This window comes from Manis javanica, chromosome 6 (genome assembly GCF_040802235.1).
Source record: "Manis javanica isolate MJ-LG chromosome 6, MJ_LKY, whole genome shotgun sequence".
Lineage (NCBI taxonomy): Eukaryota > Metazoa > Chordata > Mammalia > Pholidota > Manidae > Manis > Manis javanica.
The window spans coordinates 84,694,312-84,711,676 of record NC_133161.1 but is presented as its reverse complement, the minus strand read 5'-3'; the positions used below and the strand labels follow the sequence as shown (position 1 = coordinate 84,711,676).

At 39.8% G+C, this 17,365-nt stretch overlaps 1 protein-coding gene across 8 annotated transcripts in view; it reads right to left on the bottom strand.

Moving 5' to 3' along the window:
• Window positions 1-17,365, bottom strand: part of MAGI2 (membrane associated guanylate kinase, WW and PDZ domain containing 2) — a 1,446,279-nt gene that overhangs the window by 724,850 nt on the left and 704,064 nt on the right. Inside the window, exon 1 of one of the 8 annotated variants that reach the window (XM_073238940.1) lies at window positions 2,173-6,247. The exons of the other annotated variants lie outside the window; for them this stretch is intronic. The gene's annotated coding sequence lies outside the window, so the exon portion shown is untranslated. Of the gene's footprint in view, window positions 1-2,172; window positions 6,248-17,365 lie in introns of those variants that run through there. 8 annotated transcript variants of the gene reach the window in all.

The following is a 17,365-nucleotide window of genomic DNA, read 5'->3' as shown; positions in this document are numbered from 1 at the left end:
CTCAGGAAGCCCTGAGGTGTTTTCCAAATTTCTAGAATTAGGGAACTATCATACAATTTAAAGAATTATTCTTTCTGCACGATGTACACACTACTGCATTATTTTTACATCCTCACTTTGTTCTCTCCAGGAGAGAGGGCTGTACCTCTGGTCTAAAATATGAAGAGCCCAAACCCTTCTTCTTGAAGCCACCTTACACTCGTGCAATCACCTTAGAATGCTGTATAATAGAGAGCAACCAATTTCACACCGCCCCCACCCAAACAACACATGCTCTCCACCAGTCCCTCACACAGAGCTCTCTGCTACAGCGCATCCTGCCTCTGCTGGCTGGAGCTCTCCCAAACCAAAGCCTAGAGAAAGGAGCAGTGTGGCTGCTGTAGCACCTCTCCTCCCTGCTCAGCACAGGAATTCCTTAATAAGCACAGAAGTAGTAGTACAGGACAGTGGTTCATTCTCTCCCCGCACGCCAGCTCTGGAACATGATCTTTCTTTATGCACAACGAGTTACAACTCCGAAACAGGGGAAGCATGGTAAGAAAGAAAAGGGCAGCTTTATCTTTTCAGAGACGGATGACAGCCAAACGTCCCTATGTTTTTACCTGTCATTTCCCATGCGGACAATCCAAATGGAAAGTGTCACACAGTTGTGCGTCTTTTCTTTGAGAAATTGTTGACTAGCTCCTCAAACAAAAAGTGCTTTATATTGCGTCCGAAGAAATATAATCTACCCTTTTAAAAATGGAAACCTGTGATTGTCGGAAAATTATCTTCTGGCAGCCTTGCTGGGTAGTTTGTACTTTAAGCAAAACCGTCACCACCCACTCCCCATTCAAGCCAAGATTTAAAAAAGCAGGGAACTGAAAGGAACCGCGAGCCAGTCCGTCCCTATCCGCAAACAGCCATAGGAGCAAATCACGCTGGGGAGGGGCTCAACAACTCAGAGAGACCATCTCCTCAGGACGGCAGGAGAGATATGGAGCCATTTTTCACTAGGTTCACAAGAACATGTCAGCTCACGGCTGCGAGAGCCCTGCCGGAGCGCATCTTAATTTTGGTGGAAGGGGACCAAGCCGGCCACCCTCTCAGAACATTTTCTTAGAGAGTCCATTACAAATCTCCTTCCCTCTGCTTTGAGCATCTTCCTGATACAGTCTTTGGCAACTGCACGACACAGAACTGCATCCTTTTCAAAACTAAATACCTTCCCCCCTTTCCTCTTACAATCATGTGAATTAGACACTTCTGAGCCAATAGTCAAAAAAAAAAGAGGAGGAAGGAAAAAACCACCTCTCCCCACTCCCCACCCTCCTCCAGCTTCTTGACTAATACCTCTGGGCAGTTTACTTCAGAATAGAGCAGATTCCTGCCCAGTGCACAATGGCAAATTGGCGTCCAAGTCTGCTATCGGAGAAAGCACAGGCGACGCTTTCTTTGTAAAACACAGGAAAATACACATGCTGGAACAAAAGCCACTCTATCTGCACAGCAAGCAACAAGAGAAATGATGTGTTTGTTCATCACACATCTTTTCCCACTTACAAAAACACCTTCTTTGCACCTATTTTAATTATGACCTACTGTATTCTTTGCTCAAACCAGGTCTCAATAAAATTAATTTTCAAGCTTTGGCTCCAATGAGAGGTAAAACGTACTCTGTCAGAGGAATACCTGCTGTGTGCCTTTGTTGGTAGGGTGCCATTTCAAACTTATTACATTTGGAGTCAATTATATGGGAAATGAAGATAAGACAAATTCGGCCAGATATCTTGGAATTATCCTGACCTTCCAAGAAATGCCAAGTCAGCAGATATTTGCTGTTTACATTTCATAGGAACCTAAATTATGCATTTACAGCCATTTGGAGCAAAAGGCTAACTATTCTCCAGACAGCCACCTGACAATCCAGGGCTGGAACCCACCCCGTGCCTCGGAGGGAGGCATCATGACGGCTATGCAACGGCTGTGTGAAACAAAAGCTCCGCAAGCAAACGAGAGGCGTTTGGTAAATGAAGTGAGAGTCAAACCAAGTTTAGGTTCACATCTGCTGGAATATGGCACTGCCTGCCAGGGCTTGGGGGGCAGAAGGGTTTGGAGGTTATAAATAGAAGACACACACATACACACATACAGAAATTGCGGGCAGCCGCGGGTCAGTTCCAGCGTACTAACCTCGAGCTCCGTTCAGAGGAAGCCGAGAAGCCGCACGTCCTCTCCCACCTTCCCATGGTCCTCAGTCAGTGTCTTCTCAAACCACCTGTACTGATCCAACCCATGCTCGCATCACAGAATTTTCTTGGTAGAAGTAGTCTCGGCTGAGCTTTGGTTTTGTCAGCATGGATGTCTAGAATTTTCCCCTCCAAGCCAGACACAGCAACACATAACTGCCGCTGAGGTCTTTTGTTTTCCCCTCCTCTCAAAGATGAAGCATGCAGCACTTCCCTCTCTCTCCCCGTCTCGCCCTCTCTCCTCCTCTCTCGCTCTCTCCCCTTCTCTGCTCTCCCTCACTTCCTCTCCTCTCCCCTCCGGCGCTCCGGGCCTCTCCCTGCGTTTCCCTTCCCCACCCCCCAGCGGAGCCTCCCTCGGTTCGCGCGCCCGGGGTCATTTACATCTCCCACGCGAGAACCTGTGCTCCGCGCGCACCTGTCTCTCACTTTTGGGTTGCCTCGGCTAAAGGAGGGGGTGGCTCTACTTGAAGTCGGGTGACCCCTCCGTTAAAAGCCAGTGAGATGGATGGAGTGTGTGAATTTTAATATACACACAAGCACATTTACATTACAAAGCAGCAAGGAGAATCTAGCTGCCAGAGATTAGGCGTTTGGGGTTCTGCTTTCATAGTCCCCTTTTAGCAATTAAGAGAAGCTAGTATAGTATAATGAAATGTAATTAAACTTTTTCAGTGTTAATAACAAGGCTGCATACTTTTGAATCATCCAGCTGAACAATTCTTTTAAACTTGTAAGGAAGACTGTTTATTTTCTTTTCAAGGGTCAAAGGATCAGTCATTTTACTATTTACCCACTTTTTCTAATTGGTCTTTTCTTTGACATCTAGTTCAACTTATCTTAAAGTTAAGGATCATCATAAAAGACAAGAACAATAACTGTGAAAGGAAAAATAAGTAACAGAAAACCATGGATAGAAATCAATAGTTTCCTACTGAAGAAGTAGATTCAATAATGAGTAATTTTTTGCTCTTAGGCAAGTAACTTTTCCTTTCTCTTCAGTGTCTCTGTCTTAAAACAGAAATAAATGTAATAAATAAATGTAGCAACACCCTTCCCTACCAATCAAGTAAGCCTGGCAGAGAAGTTAGTCCAGGCAGACATGCCGCTCAGGGCACCAGATACAGAAGCAACTGGAAAAACTTGTGCTAAGCTCACACAGTATGGAAGATAAATGTGGAGTCTATGGACCTAGACCCTGAATAGTAACCTTGTTACCATCTCATTCCTGCTCCAAAGGTTTTGACGGCCAATGGAGAGCATCTCCTGTCTCCATCATTAAATAGGACTGGCATGCATTCTGCTCTTAGAGACACTACAAAGAAAAGTGAAATGGTCTCCATAAACTATTTTGAGAACATAAGATAAAAAGTGCTTTAAGAAACTAAATGACAAGTAACAGGAGGACCAACGAGTTTGGTGAGGACAAGCACCAGAGGAAGAACTCTCACGTGGCCTTGGGCATTCCCAGTGTTCCCTGAGTGGATTTTCAGTTTTAGGAGCTTGGTGATCTGGTGCCTCAGCAAAAGGAGATGCCGGAGGGTGACACAGAATCTCATTCCTACCTCAGAAGATAACAGTTCAAACTCTTACACAACCAGCCTCACGTTCTCTCTCTTTCTCTCTCTGGATGTTAGGGAAATGTTGCCTTTCCCGCCGGGATGGGGCTCTCCAGCTGAAATACATGCTGTCCTCTCCATGAATACCACTCACGGGTGGAAGTGAAATGAATAACAGCCATCCACTGATCTCGTTTTGTATTTTAAGAGCATTACCTTGCATGGAAAAGATCCTACTTAAGCTTTTAAAATAAATTATATGCTAACTGGCTGCAAATTTAGCTTCAGTGTGTGCTACCAAAATTGGCACTAAAACACTGGGCTAAAAAACAAAGAAACTCCTCAGAAAAGTAAGTTGTCTTAGGCAAATTTAGGAATATCTAAAATTGTACAGGATGAAAACATAAAGGATTTCATTTTATCATCTCTTATAACCAACCAAAGTAGCTGCTCTTTTGCCTTTATTTTTCCTTTCTAGCACTGTCTTCATTTTGTGTTTACCCAGTTTTTTCTTTTCTACCTCACCCCTGGGCTTTTCTTTTTTCGGCCAGGACATCACTTTCCTTGAATGTGCAAAATGTTGGCAATGAAAGAGTGGGAAAGACGTCTTATGTCAGATTATACTTGGGCTTTAACCTACAGTATGGTGATTTTGAAGCCCCATGGTATTTTAACAAAGAGATGTGATGGACATGGACTCTATACCACATCCTTTTCATACTATTAAAATAAAGGATATCTTGATTTAAAAAGGTTTATTAAAGCTCATCAGATAAGCCAGTGCAAAAAAAAAGATGATGATAAAAATAAATTAGCAAGTAACTTATTCTAAGCAGTGAGGGATACAAGGTAAATAAAACATAGTCTGGACCCTTTCAGAAACTGAATATGTACTGCTGACGTAAAATAGATGTTAGTGTAAAATGTGAGGAAAGATTAGGAATGGGGGAAACATCTGCCTTAGTGGGATGCAAGACAACTACAATAGAATAGATGACATTTGAACTGGGCCTCTAAGAATGTCAGTTTTCTAGGTAAGAAAGCAAAAGCAGGAGAATTTCGGAAAAGACACAGAAAGCATGACAGTGATCAGAGTGCAGGGCGCTGTAGCTGGAGTACAGGACTTGGGGAAGGGGGGTTTGGAAAAGAGACAGGTACAGGCTGGGAATGGCCTTGAATGCTCTGCCCCAGTGCTTGTGCTTTATTTGAGATGCAATGGCGAGTGATTTAAGTTTCTTCAGCTAATAAATGATTTGTTTTACAAAGATTATTTTGCCAGCAATGTAAAGGGTGGATTAGAGAGTGTTTCCCAAACTTTCCTAATGGTAAGAATTACCTGCAGGTAATAATACATACAAGATTCCTGGGTTCCACACCAAATCTAGAGGGAGAAGGCCAGAAATCTCTATTTTTAACAAATATCCCAGGTGAATTATTATAGTTATACAGAGAGTTAACATACTCAGGATCATTATTAAGCCAAAGGAAAGACTTCTGCTCTTTTACACTTGAATAGGGGATTTTTACATAAATGTTGGGAAATCGTACCAGAATCAAACATGATGAATGTGTGTATTTTGCATCATGAAATATAAAATCGTATACAATAGCCTATATGATCTCATTCCTATTTTATCTTATGTGAAACCTTTTGTCCTGTCAGGCTGAACTTATTTTTTCTGTCATTCACATTAGGGTCTTTCTTAAATCTGTGCCTTTGATTCCCTTTCCTGAAGTGACCTTCCCCTTCCTTTCTCCAGCTCCACTTTGCCTCTCCTTCAAGGACTCCCTGCTGACCCTGAACACGTGAATCCATGCCTTCTTTAGTGTTGTTTACACTTAAGGCATATGGGTTACAAAAGCAGCACCAGGAATAATGATACTAACATAAAACTCTCATACTAGTGCTAACTCTCATATTATTTTAAAATTTTCACAATAACTCTATGAGGTACTATTACCACCACTTAACTGTTGAGGAAAGTGAAGTCTGGAGACATTAAATAATTCACCAAAGGTCAGAAAAATAATAAATGCAGTTTCTGGATTAGAACCCAAGTCAATCTCTGCTACATGATTAATATCATATTGCATCTTATTCCCTAAACATCTGGAACCTGAAATCCAGCAGTTGATCAAAGCAGTAAAAAAATGTCACAGTTTTGCTTTCCATTATTTTACATACTGATGAAAGGCTCAACTTCCAGAGTTGGACTCTGTTTCTGGGTTTATAACCTTTCTCTCCACTTTCATGCTGTGTGACCAAAGAGAAGTCATTTAACCTTTCTGTGCCTCTGTTTCACAGATGCATTCTGGGACTCAAATGAGAATCCTCTTTAAGTACTTAGTATCATGCCTGCAACTATCAGATACTCATTAAATGTTAATGTTATTTTTTATTATCATTGTTGTTGTTTTTAACAAGTGAGAAGTAAATTTTCTGTGTATCCCCATATAAGTTTTGCATCTCATCTAGAGATACACAGGAGTGAAAAAGCACTGCTGACTCTGCATTATTAAATGTAGTTTATGTACCTTTCATTCTAGGTTACAGAATTACAATTAATTTGATCAGTTTAGGAAGCTGCACCAACTACTATTTAACTAATCATAAACTACATATATTGCTTTATTATTAAATCTACAATGGATGGTCTCCTGTAACATTTGTGGTGACTTCCTAGCAGGCAGAGTGTAAAAATCACACAATTTTTAAAAAGGCAGCCCTTGCATTTTAGCAATAAGCTAAACATTAATGCTTCTCACAAATCAATTATACCTGCTTTTCATATAAACTAATCTTTTTTCAAATAAATATTTCTAATATTTCTTCAAATTTTTAGATATGCTTACTAGCAAACAAAATATCTCTAAAGTATGCAATGTACTTGTCAGTTAAGTGCATGTTTAATGTAGACATGGTATTGTGCATAAATGAAATAAAAAACAAATACTCAGTCTTATCTAACAGTGGAAAAAATTCTGCATGAGAATTATGGTTATCACATTTTGCAAACTGTAGGCAAATATAACCTTAAGGAAGTTCTCTTCTTTTTTCAATTATATAAATTGTTGATCCTATTGGAAAAAGATCCTACTGTTGATGGTTTGTGGGCTAAATGCTTGATGTGTTATTCTGTTGACTACTGGGTGCATGTGTAGATTAGTTTGGGTTGACAGCTATCATTAAGTTTGTGGAGCTTGGGTCTCTGAGAACTTTCCCTGCTTCATAGGCTGCATGCCAATTTTCATAAAAAAGCAACTCATCTCTTGACTGTTTATGCCAAATTAATGCATTTTCAGTCACAGTCAAAAGTATGCTATTCTACTTGAAGATGGTTGTATGTATGTGCATGCATGCATAATTATCATAGGCAATAGTTAAAGTTTGATTATCCCATTCTAAGAGAAGAAAGGCAAAAAGCAGAAAATTCCTGCCTTGGGTTTTCTTTAGCTTTGGGTAACCAGACAAAGCAGGTGCTTTAAGAACAGCCTTTAATTATAGTATGGTGTCAAAGACACAAGGCTTTGGCAACCGTGCATTCACCATTTCCTAGCTATAAGGTATGGGAAAAGTTACCCATCTGTAAAACAGTGATGCTATCTGTTGTATAGATTTCTCAGGCATTAAATTAAATAATGCATATAAGGTGTTAAGCACGGTGCCTGCTATACCATCATCACCACCATTATCCTCCTCCTTCTCCTCATCATCAATAGTTGTCATGTACCAGCCACTGGTCTAACTAAGCACACAGTAAATGGTAGCTTCCTTTATTATTGTTAAAGTATTTTCTATTATGGGCCTTCAGCTTATGACATTGCATATTCTGAGCCAGTTACCCAATGTGAAACACACTGTTATGTTTCAATAGGCCCTAATCAAAACAAAATACACTTAAATACCTTTCTGTACATGAAGTATAGAAAAACTTAACATGTTTTCCCCTTTGCTGTCTTTTCATCTCCTTAAACAAGACCTTGCACATAGAAGGTCCTCCCTAGATGATTTCTATGTCCTCTGAAGGTAATTTTCATCAAGCATTAAAGAGTCCACGTGAGAAGATGCTTCCCATGACTGAGGAGACTAAGCAGAATCTGCATTTCTGATCTTATGATGAAAACCAGGTGGAATTGTGATCTTTCATCTTCTCCAGAGGTTCATGCTTCTCTTTAACTCTTCATGTACTGTGAATCCCATCAGAGGGACACAAGTGGAGCATATATGGGATCTCCTGCTGAATAAGACAAACTGCCTGGGCTGAACCTGGACAAAATTGTGAAGTCAGTGCAATTTGTTGTCCATACCTTCCACCTTTCCTTCCTCTGCCCTTCAAGTCACTCAGTGGCACCCTCTCCATTGCCTTCAGAGTCCTTCCTGATGCTAATTCTTATTTCATAACAGAACCACAATTCAGTATAATATGTTGTGTAAATCTGTGTTACCTGAAGTAGGGACACGTTTTCTTAGTGATTTGGATGTTTTAGCCAGTTTCTTAAAATGAAACATTCCTTGGAAGTAGAGACCAGAAATAATTTCTAGAAATTTTAAGCCATGGACTAAAATACATCTACTTAAGTGGACTAAATTCAACAAAGCATGTTTCTTACAAAGTCCAACTTCAAATCATGAAGGGAAATAAATAGGGAGGGAGCTATCTACTCTGACTTGGCTAACCTAGCATTGGAAAAGGGTGAATGGATGGGCACCTGGGTTTTGAAACATAACTCCACCACAAACTGATTGTATGGTTTTGGGTAAAATAGCTTAAGGACTCCTAGCCTTAATTTCCTCATCTGTAAAATAGAGAATATAATATCTAACAGTAAGTGCAATCATGAAATTACTAGCACAGAATCCGGTACATAGCAGGCTCTTGGGAAGTGAGACTTTCTTCCTTGTTCCTCCTAAGAAGTCAGTCATCTATTAAATAGCTCTTTTTTCCCATGGGTCATCTTCCGTGGATTACCTAATCTGCTCACACCTCTTTGGACCACCTGACATTTACATTAATGTCTTTCAGCATAAGAGGTTTCACTATTCAAGCAGGATGTGTTTTTGCAGAGAGTCTAAATTTTAGTGAAGAAATCTACTTTCCCCAAGGTACCAGAGCAACTTAATAAAACCAAAATCAAATTAAATTTGGTTGAGAAGAGGAAGAAGGGAAAGGTAAAAAAAAAAGAGAAGAAAGAGGGAGGAGAAATAGTTACAGGATCTGCCTGGAGGTCAGGACGTTACCATGGGAGAGCAGAGGGAGTTCAGCTGCATCCCGTCAGGCCTCAGGACACCTGGCCTTGGCTGACTCATTGAACATCAAAGGCCTTCTTGATGAAATGAAGATGCTGAACTTCTCCCAAGATCTCATCAAGCTCACAGATTTTGGTTTCATGAGATTAAGAAGTAAAATATTTCTTGAGAACCCTTCAATATTAAAGCCCATTAGTCTCTGATAAGGGGGAAGGTGAGCTCCCACTGACATACCCTAACTCTGTAAGACACTGCTACAGGTTTTACCTGCATCATCCCTGTTAATCTCCACGGTCCCACTTCAGGGAGGAAGCATTTTTGGCTCAGTGAGTTTAAGTGACTTTTCCAAGGTCAAAGAGGCAAAGACCCAGAGCAAGGATTAACACCACCATCCAATACAAAACCCAGGTACTTTTTATTGCACATGCTGATATCCTCTGGGACAGAACATGGGCAAAAAAGCTATACAGAAGTTAAACTTTTATTAAATGATGCTGCAGAGATATTTTAGATGTATGTGCAAAATCCTGCTTCTCTGCGGAATTTGAGGAAAACGTGCCCTGTAACAGCAGTGATGTGCAGCTTAATGCTTAGCAACTGGCACTAGGAAAATAAAAACTGATATGTAGCATTTGTCCGATGTTTGCATTCTATCATCATAGCCAAGCTCTAAACCTAAAGTCTCTGCACTGGAGATGAGAAGACATGTGGACACATGGCTCTAAATCAATGCTAACCATCTCCAGTAAACGTTCTGTGTGTGTGTGTGTGTGTGTGTGTGTGTGTGTGTGTGTGTGTGTGCGCGCGTGCGCACATTTAAATGCTACTTTAACTTTCTCACAAATAAGTAGAAGGGTGAAATGTTTGTCCGAATGCTTTTCAAGTAACTGTGAGTGCCATAGGTTTCAGTTATGCCCTAATTAGTTTTCTTTTTTGGTCAGTTATACAGATTACTAGTCTATCTGTTAGTTTCAAAATATAATCATCAAAAATTCCAGAAAATAAAAGACAACACAACCTCAAGCTCCCAGCCTTGACCTCTTTGTTTCTTTCCACCTACTGGGTAGTTCTCATGTCTCTTTCTAATGAATACTTCCTAAGATTTCTTAGGAGGTGTATGAGGTTTTCTGGGAACCCCAAGGCAGGATTTCCCCTCTGAGCTGGCAGGCACAACTGGTGTTGCCAGTACTGTCTCAGCAAAGAACCTTTTGGGAAACCTGAACAGAAAGGACAAGCAAAAGTATCCTATGGCCCTGCAGTCCTTATTTCTCACCTTTGAGTGATGTAACTGCTTGAACTCCTCTGGAATAAAAGCAAGGTGACTGACAGGTGTAGGGAGACGGCATGCATAATTTATCCAGCACCTTGAGCAAGCCAAGGAGCGGTCATTTGTGTAGACTGCCTCACAGATGATATTCGGAGAGATTGCTTGAGGAGTGACTTCTGATTGCTGAGACAACTTACTTCATCCTACTCATTTCTTTTGATTGTAAGGTACCCAACTAAGATACAGCAGAGGGTTAAATGGGAAGAGTATTGTATGTAAAAAAAATTGCACCAATGCTTGAATTATTGCCTATACACATGTGCAGAAATTTCTCCTGCCTACTGAATAAAGGAAAAAGAAAAAGGATGCTGAAAGCATCACTGCTAGTTAGAGGAAAATGAAATCAGAACTAAGGAGTAACTATCCTTTTCAAAGTTATGATAAAGGGGGAGAAAAATCCTAAAATTTCAACTGTTATGTATAGCACAATACATTTATATCTGAGGATAGCCTGCAGAGTAAGCAAAAATTGTATTAGAAAGTTAAAATTGGTATAATGCTTTTATAACAGAAGAAGTAATGCTTTAGGATTAAACTAAAGCAAAGGCTGTTAACCTCGGGATGAATGTCCTGTTACCTTGGTGGGTACCAGCACATGGCTTAAAGAGACTGGATATGAGACACTGAAGAATTTTTGCTTTGAAATCTTTAATAACACATTGTAAATATCTTTCTTCAATTGTTATTCTTATGAATAAAGAGTTACAGGAACCACTTGGAGCTTCTTCCTAAATGATTCTTTAAAACTGCACATTGCCCTGAATTTTATTAGACAGCTTCATAAATGATGAAAAAAAATTAAAATAAAAGCATGATTCAGGTTTTTTGAAATTTGAGGTCTCTAAATTTTAGATTGTCAATGCAAAAAATAGAATTCATATCCAATAAGGCTGAAAATAGCACAAATTTGAGTCAAAGCTGAGATTCCTCCAACTCAGGAGAGTATTAGCAATTGGGTAATAACTTCAACAGGATAGGTGAAGAGGATAGAGAAGAAGAAGTGGCCATCATAAATTCTCTGGGTGGAATAAGCAGGGCTTAGTAAACAAGTGGGTGCATGGTCACGTGCAAGAACAATTTGAAGGTGGCTAATGCCCAGCTTGGGTCTAGTGGGCCTTATTTCCCATTCTTCTATGCCTCCACTTCACATACCCAACCATCTGACATCCTGCGGTCAGTGAAGGATGGGTGAGCTCCGCGATGAAGGGGTGGGGAGGAAGTGACTTGGATTTTGAACAATTCTGAGTCTGGATAACCTGAAAGAAAGGCAACTGGAGATGCTGACGAGGTCGGAGCTGGGAACGCAGAATCTGGGACAATCCGGGGCCACCTGTGTCCTCTAGTGGACGTGATGAGAGGGGGGTGCCACTCGGGAAGGGACTGGGGAATAAGAAAGTAAGGAAAGCAACATCAATATTTGAGGTGTGGGGAAAGAATCTGGAACCATTAAATGAATCAGACTGTCAGAAAAAAAGGGGGGCCCTGATCAACAGTGTTGTGGACTGCATGTGGGCCCAGAAGAGGAGGTCTGGGAAAGGGCTGGTGGATGCAGCACCTTAGAGATTTTTTGGTAAACTTTGAGAGTACCCAGCAGATCACTCTGAGGAGAGACTGGAGAGAGAAAAAATGTAATACCAGTGGCTTCTAAACCTGATTACAGTTCAAAATCTCAGGGGCTTTAAAAATACATATTCTTAGATCCCATTCTTGGAAATTCTGATTCAGTAAAACTCCTTTCTCATATCAGTTCTTGAATTTTGACCATACCGAAGAGTCTAATATGACTCATGCTGCATTGCATTTTTTATATTTTTATTACCATCTTCCAACTAGTATGCAAACATCTTGAAGGTAGAAACTATGTCTCATATGCTTTTATATCCACCCAGCCCCCAAAATAATAGGTCCCCACTAATATGTGTGGGTTAATTGGTCATCTTACAACAGTTCTTTAAAATGAAATCATCCAGATGGAAAATTACAATGAGTATGGAGACTTAGACACATACTTACATAAAGATTGGTTTATCTTTTAATGACAAAACAAAATGTTAAAATAAAGGGTGTCTTGACACAGCCAGCAGCAGGAAAAAGAATGGTTTCCAGAAAGATTCATGACACAAAGGCTGTTGGCTTTATTTCTGGAGGTTGTTAATTTGACTTGGAGATGGTTAAACATGTCACTCTGAAAGTGTACATGTGTTCACATGATGTGAATGAATATAATTATAGCTGCCCCCTTGATAGCCTGTTCCTTTACAGTGCTATTTTGGAAACAGTAAGATTTTAAATTGGTTTCCAGTGTTTTGGGTAGGAAGTTCCACTGTGAGAGCTCTGGAGCTTTGCCCCCTATGGATTTTCTCCATTGGAATTCAATAAAATTTAATTGAATTACAATGAGTGAATCCACAAGGTGTCAATTGTTGGCTCTCAGGTTAGGGAACTCTCCGTCCTCAGGCACACAGAACTAGCAAGACAGAGTCCCTGGCCCAGGTTTTAGAGAGCAGTACTATACCCCCAAACTCCTGTGTGCAGTAATGAATAGCAGGATAACTACTGTAGTGAAATCACATTTAATTTTAGGGATTGAAGAAAACTCACCATATTTCTATTCTCACACACAGGATGTGGCCTACTTCTTTAAAATGTCAAGCATAGAAACACAGATTTTATTTAAAGAACATGAAAGTACTCCTTTCCTTCTTTGATTGATTCTAAGATATAGTCTTTTCTCATCAAGGAAAAAGATAAGTTGACTACATTTTCTGAATGTTCATACTAATACCATTGTCAGAGAGCCTGCAAAGGCACTGTCTCATTTGATCATTGTGGTCATCCAATAAGGTAGTGATGGCAAGTATGGTAATTCCAGTTTTCAGGTAAAAAAACTGAAGCTCAGAATGGTTAAATGTAAACCAGGATGTTTTTTTAAAATTTATTTTTCCTTACCATTAAATAATGCAATAGCTGAGCACTATTTTTTGCATCATTCTAGCTAGGCATGCATGGTGCCCACTATAAACAGGCCTTTTCTTCATGCATATATATGTAATGTTATGGGGAAAAAGTGTTTCTAAACCCCTTTATTTATATGCTTATATGTTTATTAATGCAAATGCACACAAAAATTCAAACTATCCAAGGAAATAATAAAGTTATCACACTAGAGATCATTAGAATGTAATTTTGTAGCTATCATTTAACTTTGGAAAATCAAAACAAAATGACACTAATTAAACTATTTTAAAATGAGATAAAAATCTTTGGAAGAGAAATGCTTTCAGGTTTATTCTGCTCCAAATTAGTTTCTTTGAAGGTAAATTAGGTTTATGCAGCTCTGAATTTGCAAACAAAATGGAGACTGAATACTTTCATTCTAGAAACCATTTTTATTGTTTGCACAGACCAATAGTACCAAGTTGTGTAAGTGTTCTATTCCAATTTCTACAAATTTGGAAGAGTCCTAAGAGGTATTAATTGGAAGAAATTCAGACTAGTATTAAAAAATTATTGAATTGAAAAGCTGTTAACAAAAGCTTTGCACAATGAATTGTCTCTTTTGCCATCATGTCAAAGATACCGTCCTTGATTCCACTAACTTTTCTGCTCTGAGAATTTGTATAACATTTTTGTTTGTACTCTGTTATTTGTTTTCTTTTTTGGGGATTTAAAACTATGTCATTTACTCACATAATTGCTTCTCTCATGATCACATCTTTACTTCTTGCTTTTGAGAAAGCCACACTATTTATCTCTCCTCTTTCCTGTCCCATAGGTGAGTCACCTAACTTATTTGAGCTAAGTGTCCACATCTATAAAGTGAAAATGTAGGCAAAATATTCTTTATGGTCTCTTCCAGTTTTGAAATGTTGCACAGTTTTAGAGGAAACCTGGGGAGTCACACAGTATGGTGTAGCACTAAAGCACAAGGATGAGGAAAGTTTCTTTTTTACTCCCTGCAAATTATGCCTGGACGCTTCCCTGGTTGATGTCTCAAACCATAGACAGATACACATCGAGAATGTGAGATGGAGAGAGCCGAGAAATGGGGAAGCAGAGAGATGGCGAGGCGGGTGGAGAGAGAGGGGGGGAGTCTGCCGGACATTTATGGATTGCGTGTACATTAGAGGTGGTAGCTAAGCACTATTACACCCTGAACACGCCCAGCCGACTCCTCCCTCTCCGTTGCAAACAGCTCTGTACTTCCAGGTACTCTGAAAAAAACAAAAGCAAAAAACACTAGTGTCATCCTTGCCTCTTCTGTGTCTTCCACTCCCCACAGCAAATCTGTCAGCAAATCCTGTCAGCTGTTACCTTCAAAACAGATCCAGAATGGAGCCCTTTTTCACAACTCCCACTACCAACAGGCTCCTCGGATTGCCTAATCTGCATCATAGCAGGAGCCCAACTGGTTTCCTCACTTCTGCTCTCTTCTCAGCCAGACTTTTGACCTGGTTGAAACATAAATCAGATCCTATCAGTTCTTTTTAACCTAAACAACTTCCCATGTCACTCAGAGTAAGCACCGATGTCACAATGTGATGTGAAGCCCATCACGATTTGCTGGCCATCCCCAGCGCCTTACCTGTTGTTGCTCCCTGATTCTCTGCACGGCCCTTCTAAAACGGAAGGCAGAGCCCACCACAGGGTCTCTGTAACTAATGTTCCCTCTGCCTGGAATGCTCTTCTCCATAGCCACTGGCCAGCTTCCTCATTCTTTTCAGATCTGGATTCTGAACTTACCCTCTAAACTGAAGCCCTTTCTGACCATCCTGCCTAACTTTCACCCCTCACACCCCCTGCCAATCACTTCATACTGCTCTTCCTGCTTGTATTTTTTCTTTAGCACTTATCGGTATCTAACATTCTGCTTACTATTATATATTTTAATTATTTATCTTTTTTTATTGTGTGACATCTCACTGGAATGGAAACAAGTAAGGGACTTGGGTCAGTTTAGTTCACTTCTGTATCATCAGTGCCTGCACATAAGCAGACCTAGGTAAATACTTGTTGAATTGAATCGAACTGGATCTAACAGTGTGGAAACCACCAGCTGTGCCTTAAAGAGTAGGTCAGACTCTGGATAGGGGTTGAGATGTGTACAAGCCATTTTTTGATAAAGAGAATTATGAGCCACTTGGGAATAAGAACCTACCTGGAGACTATCCCACTCAGCCATCCCAAGTTACAAAGGAGGAAACTGAGGCACATATATGTCAAGGTCACCAGGACAGTTAGAAGAAAAGCACAGGGCTAGAAACCTGATCCTCAAACTTTCCATTTCAGGACTTGTCCTGGAGATGCAAACCATTTAATTTTCAAGTCTAATTAGGACAAAAGACAAGCAAGATTTAAAAAAATAAAGGGGGGGTTTTTCTATTTTACCTCAGTTGCTACAAAACCCATCAAGTTAATTTTAGCCATAAACAAATGTTGGGTAATAATCCCTTATATAATAATATCTCTTTATTAAGAATGAATATGCAAACAGAAAAAAACATTTCAAACTTTCAAATTACAAAAAGCAACAGTAACCAAGATGGTGTGGAAGGTGAGCAGAGGTCCAGAGATGAAAGAATGGCAGAATATTGACAATTAGTGGAACAGGTGAATGATCATAGAGTTCTCATTATACTCTTCTATTTACTTTCCATATGTTTGAAATTTAGTGTAATAAAAAATTTAAACATTAAAATACACTGTAAAGCAGTCTCACCCAAAGTCTCAGCCATGCTAATTTTCTAGTTCCTTAAATAATAGACAAAACAAAGTTATCTACAAGTTTCTTCTTTCTTTTCTATTTCATCTTTACCTTCTCTTAATTCAAGAATAGAGAAGGAGTATTCTTCTGGGTGGGACGCCAAGGTACAGAGGTGCCCCGAGGGCCCCTGAAAACACTTGCGCACTGTAGCGGTCACTTAAAGAGCAATTCTTCATGAAATCAATGTCCTTACACTTGCTTCACAGAATCAGATCACAATGCTTTACTAAAAGAGCCTCCATATTTCCTTCCCTCCCCCAGTTTAGAGGCAAAATAGTAATGAAAAATGTGTATTGTACTCCTTTTTTTGGTGCTTGAAGATAATTTCTCCATTGTGGATTGTTTATCACCAGTGTATTCCTACAACCTCACCTACTCCAGATTGCTTGCTTTCTGTCTTTAATATGAGAATAATCAAAATGTGCTTTTACCTTTCCTGTAGCTTTCAGGATACTCCTTCTATAGTTTCCATTTTTTTTTGAGTCCTTCATATTCTTGTTTTAATTTTAGGGCCCTCCAGTTCACAAGTTCCCTTCATTTTGCCCTTGTCTGCCTTTTCTCTGCATTTTCCTAATCTCCTCATTTTTTTGTTTGCATTATGAATACCTATGTATCCATCCAAAAAAAAAAACCCACGAAGTATAATTCAGTCTAATGTATATGACTCAGAGATATATAATCCCATTTAGGTTTTCATAGTTCAGAACTAAGCTAGGTAAGTGCTATACTGCACACTTTTCTATTCAGGGATTCCTTTTTCCCTTGGGAAAGGCTTCCCATTAATAACTCCTCTTATCTCTTGTCTCCTCTTACTGTTTGAATATAGTCACCTTATTCTTTGAAGTACCCTTATGTGATGTCACTCCCCTGATTAAAACCCTTTAAAACCTTCCCATTGCAGTTGATTTTTAAACCTAAGCCCTTCCTTCCAGAGGCCACGTAAGGTGTGGTTTGTCTGCCTCTGTAGCCATGTGTGAGGCTTTCTCCTCCTCTCGGGTCACTGTCCAGGTCGCACCCACCTTCCCTCAGTGCTTGCTGGCCTTTTATCCTAGGTGGGTTGCCCATAGATTCTCCATCTCAGCCCTTTGTAGTTTTCCTTCCTAGCACTGATGACCGTTTGTTTTTATATATTTTATTCATTTCGCTTTAAAAATATATACTTTGAATATATTGTAAGCTCCTGAAGGATAAAAGTCCCTATTTGTCCACCATTCTGTCCCTAAGAGTAAGTAGAATAAAAAA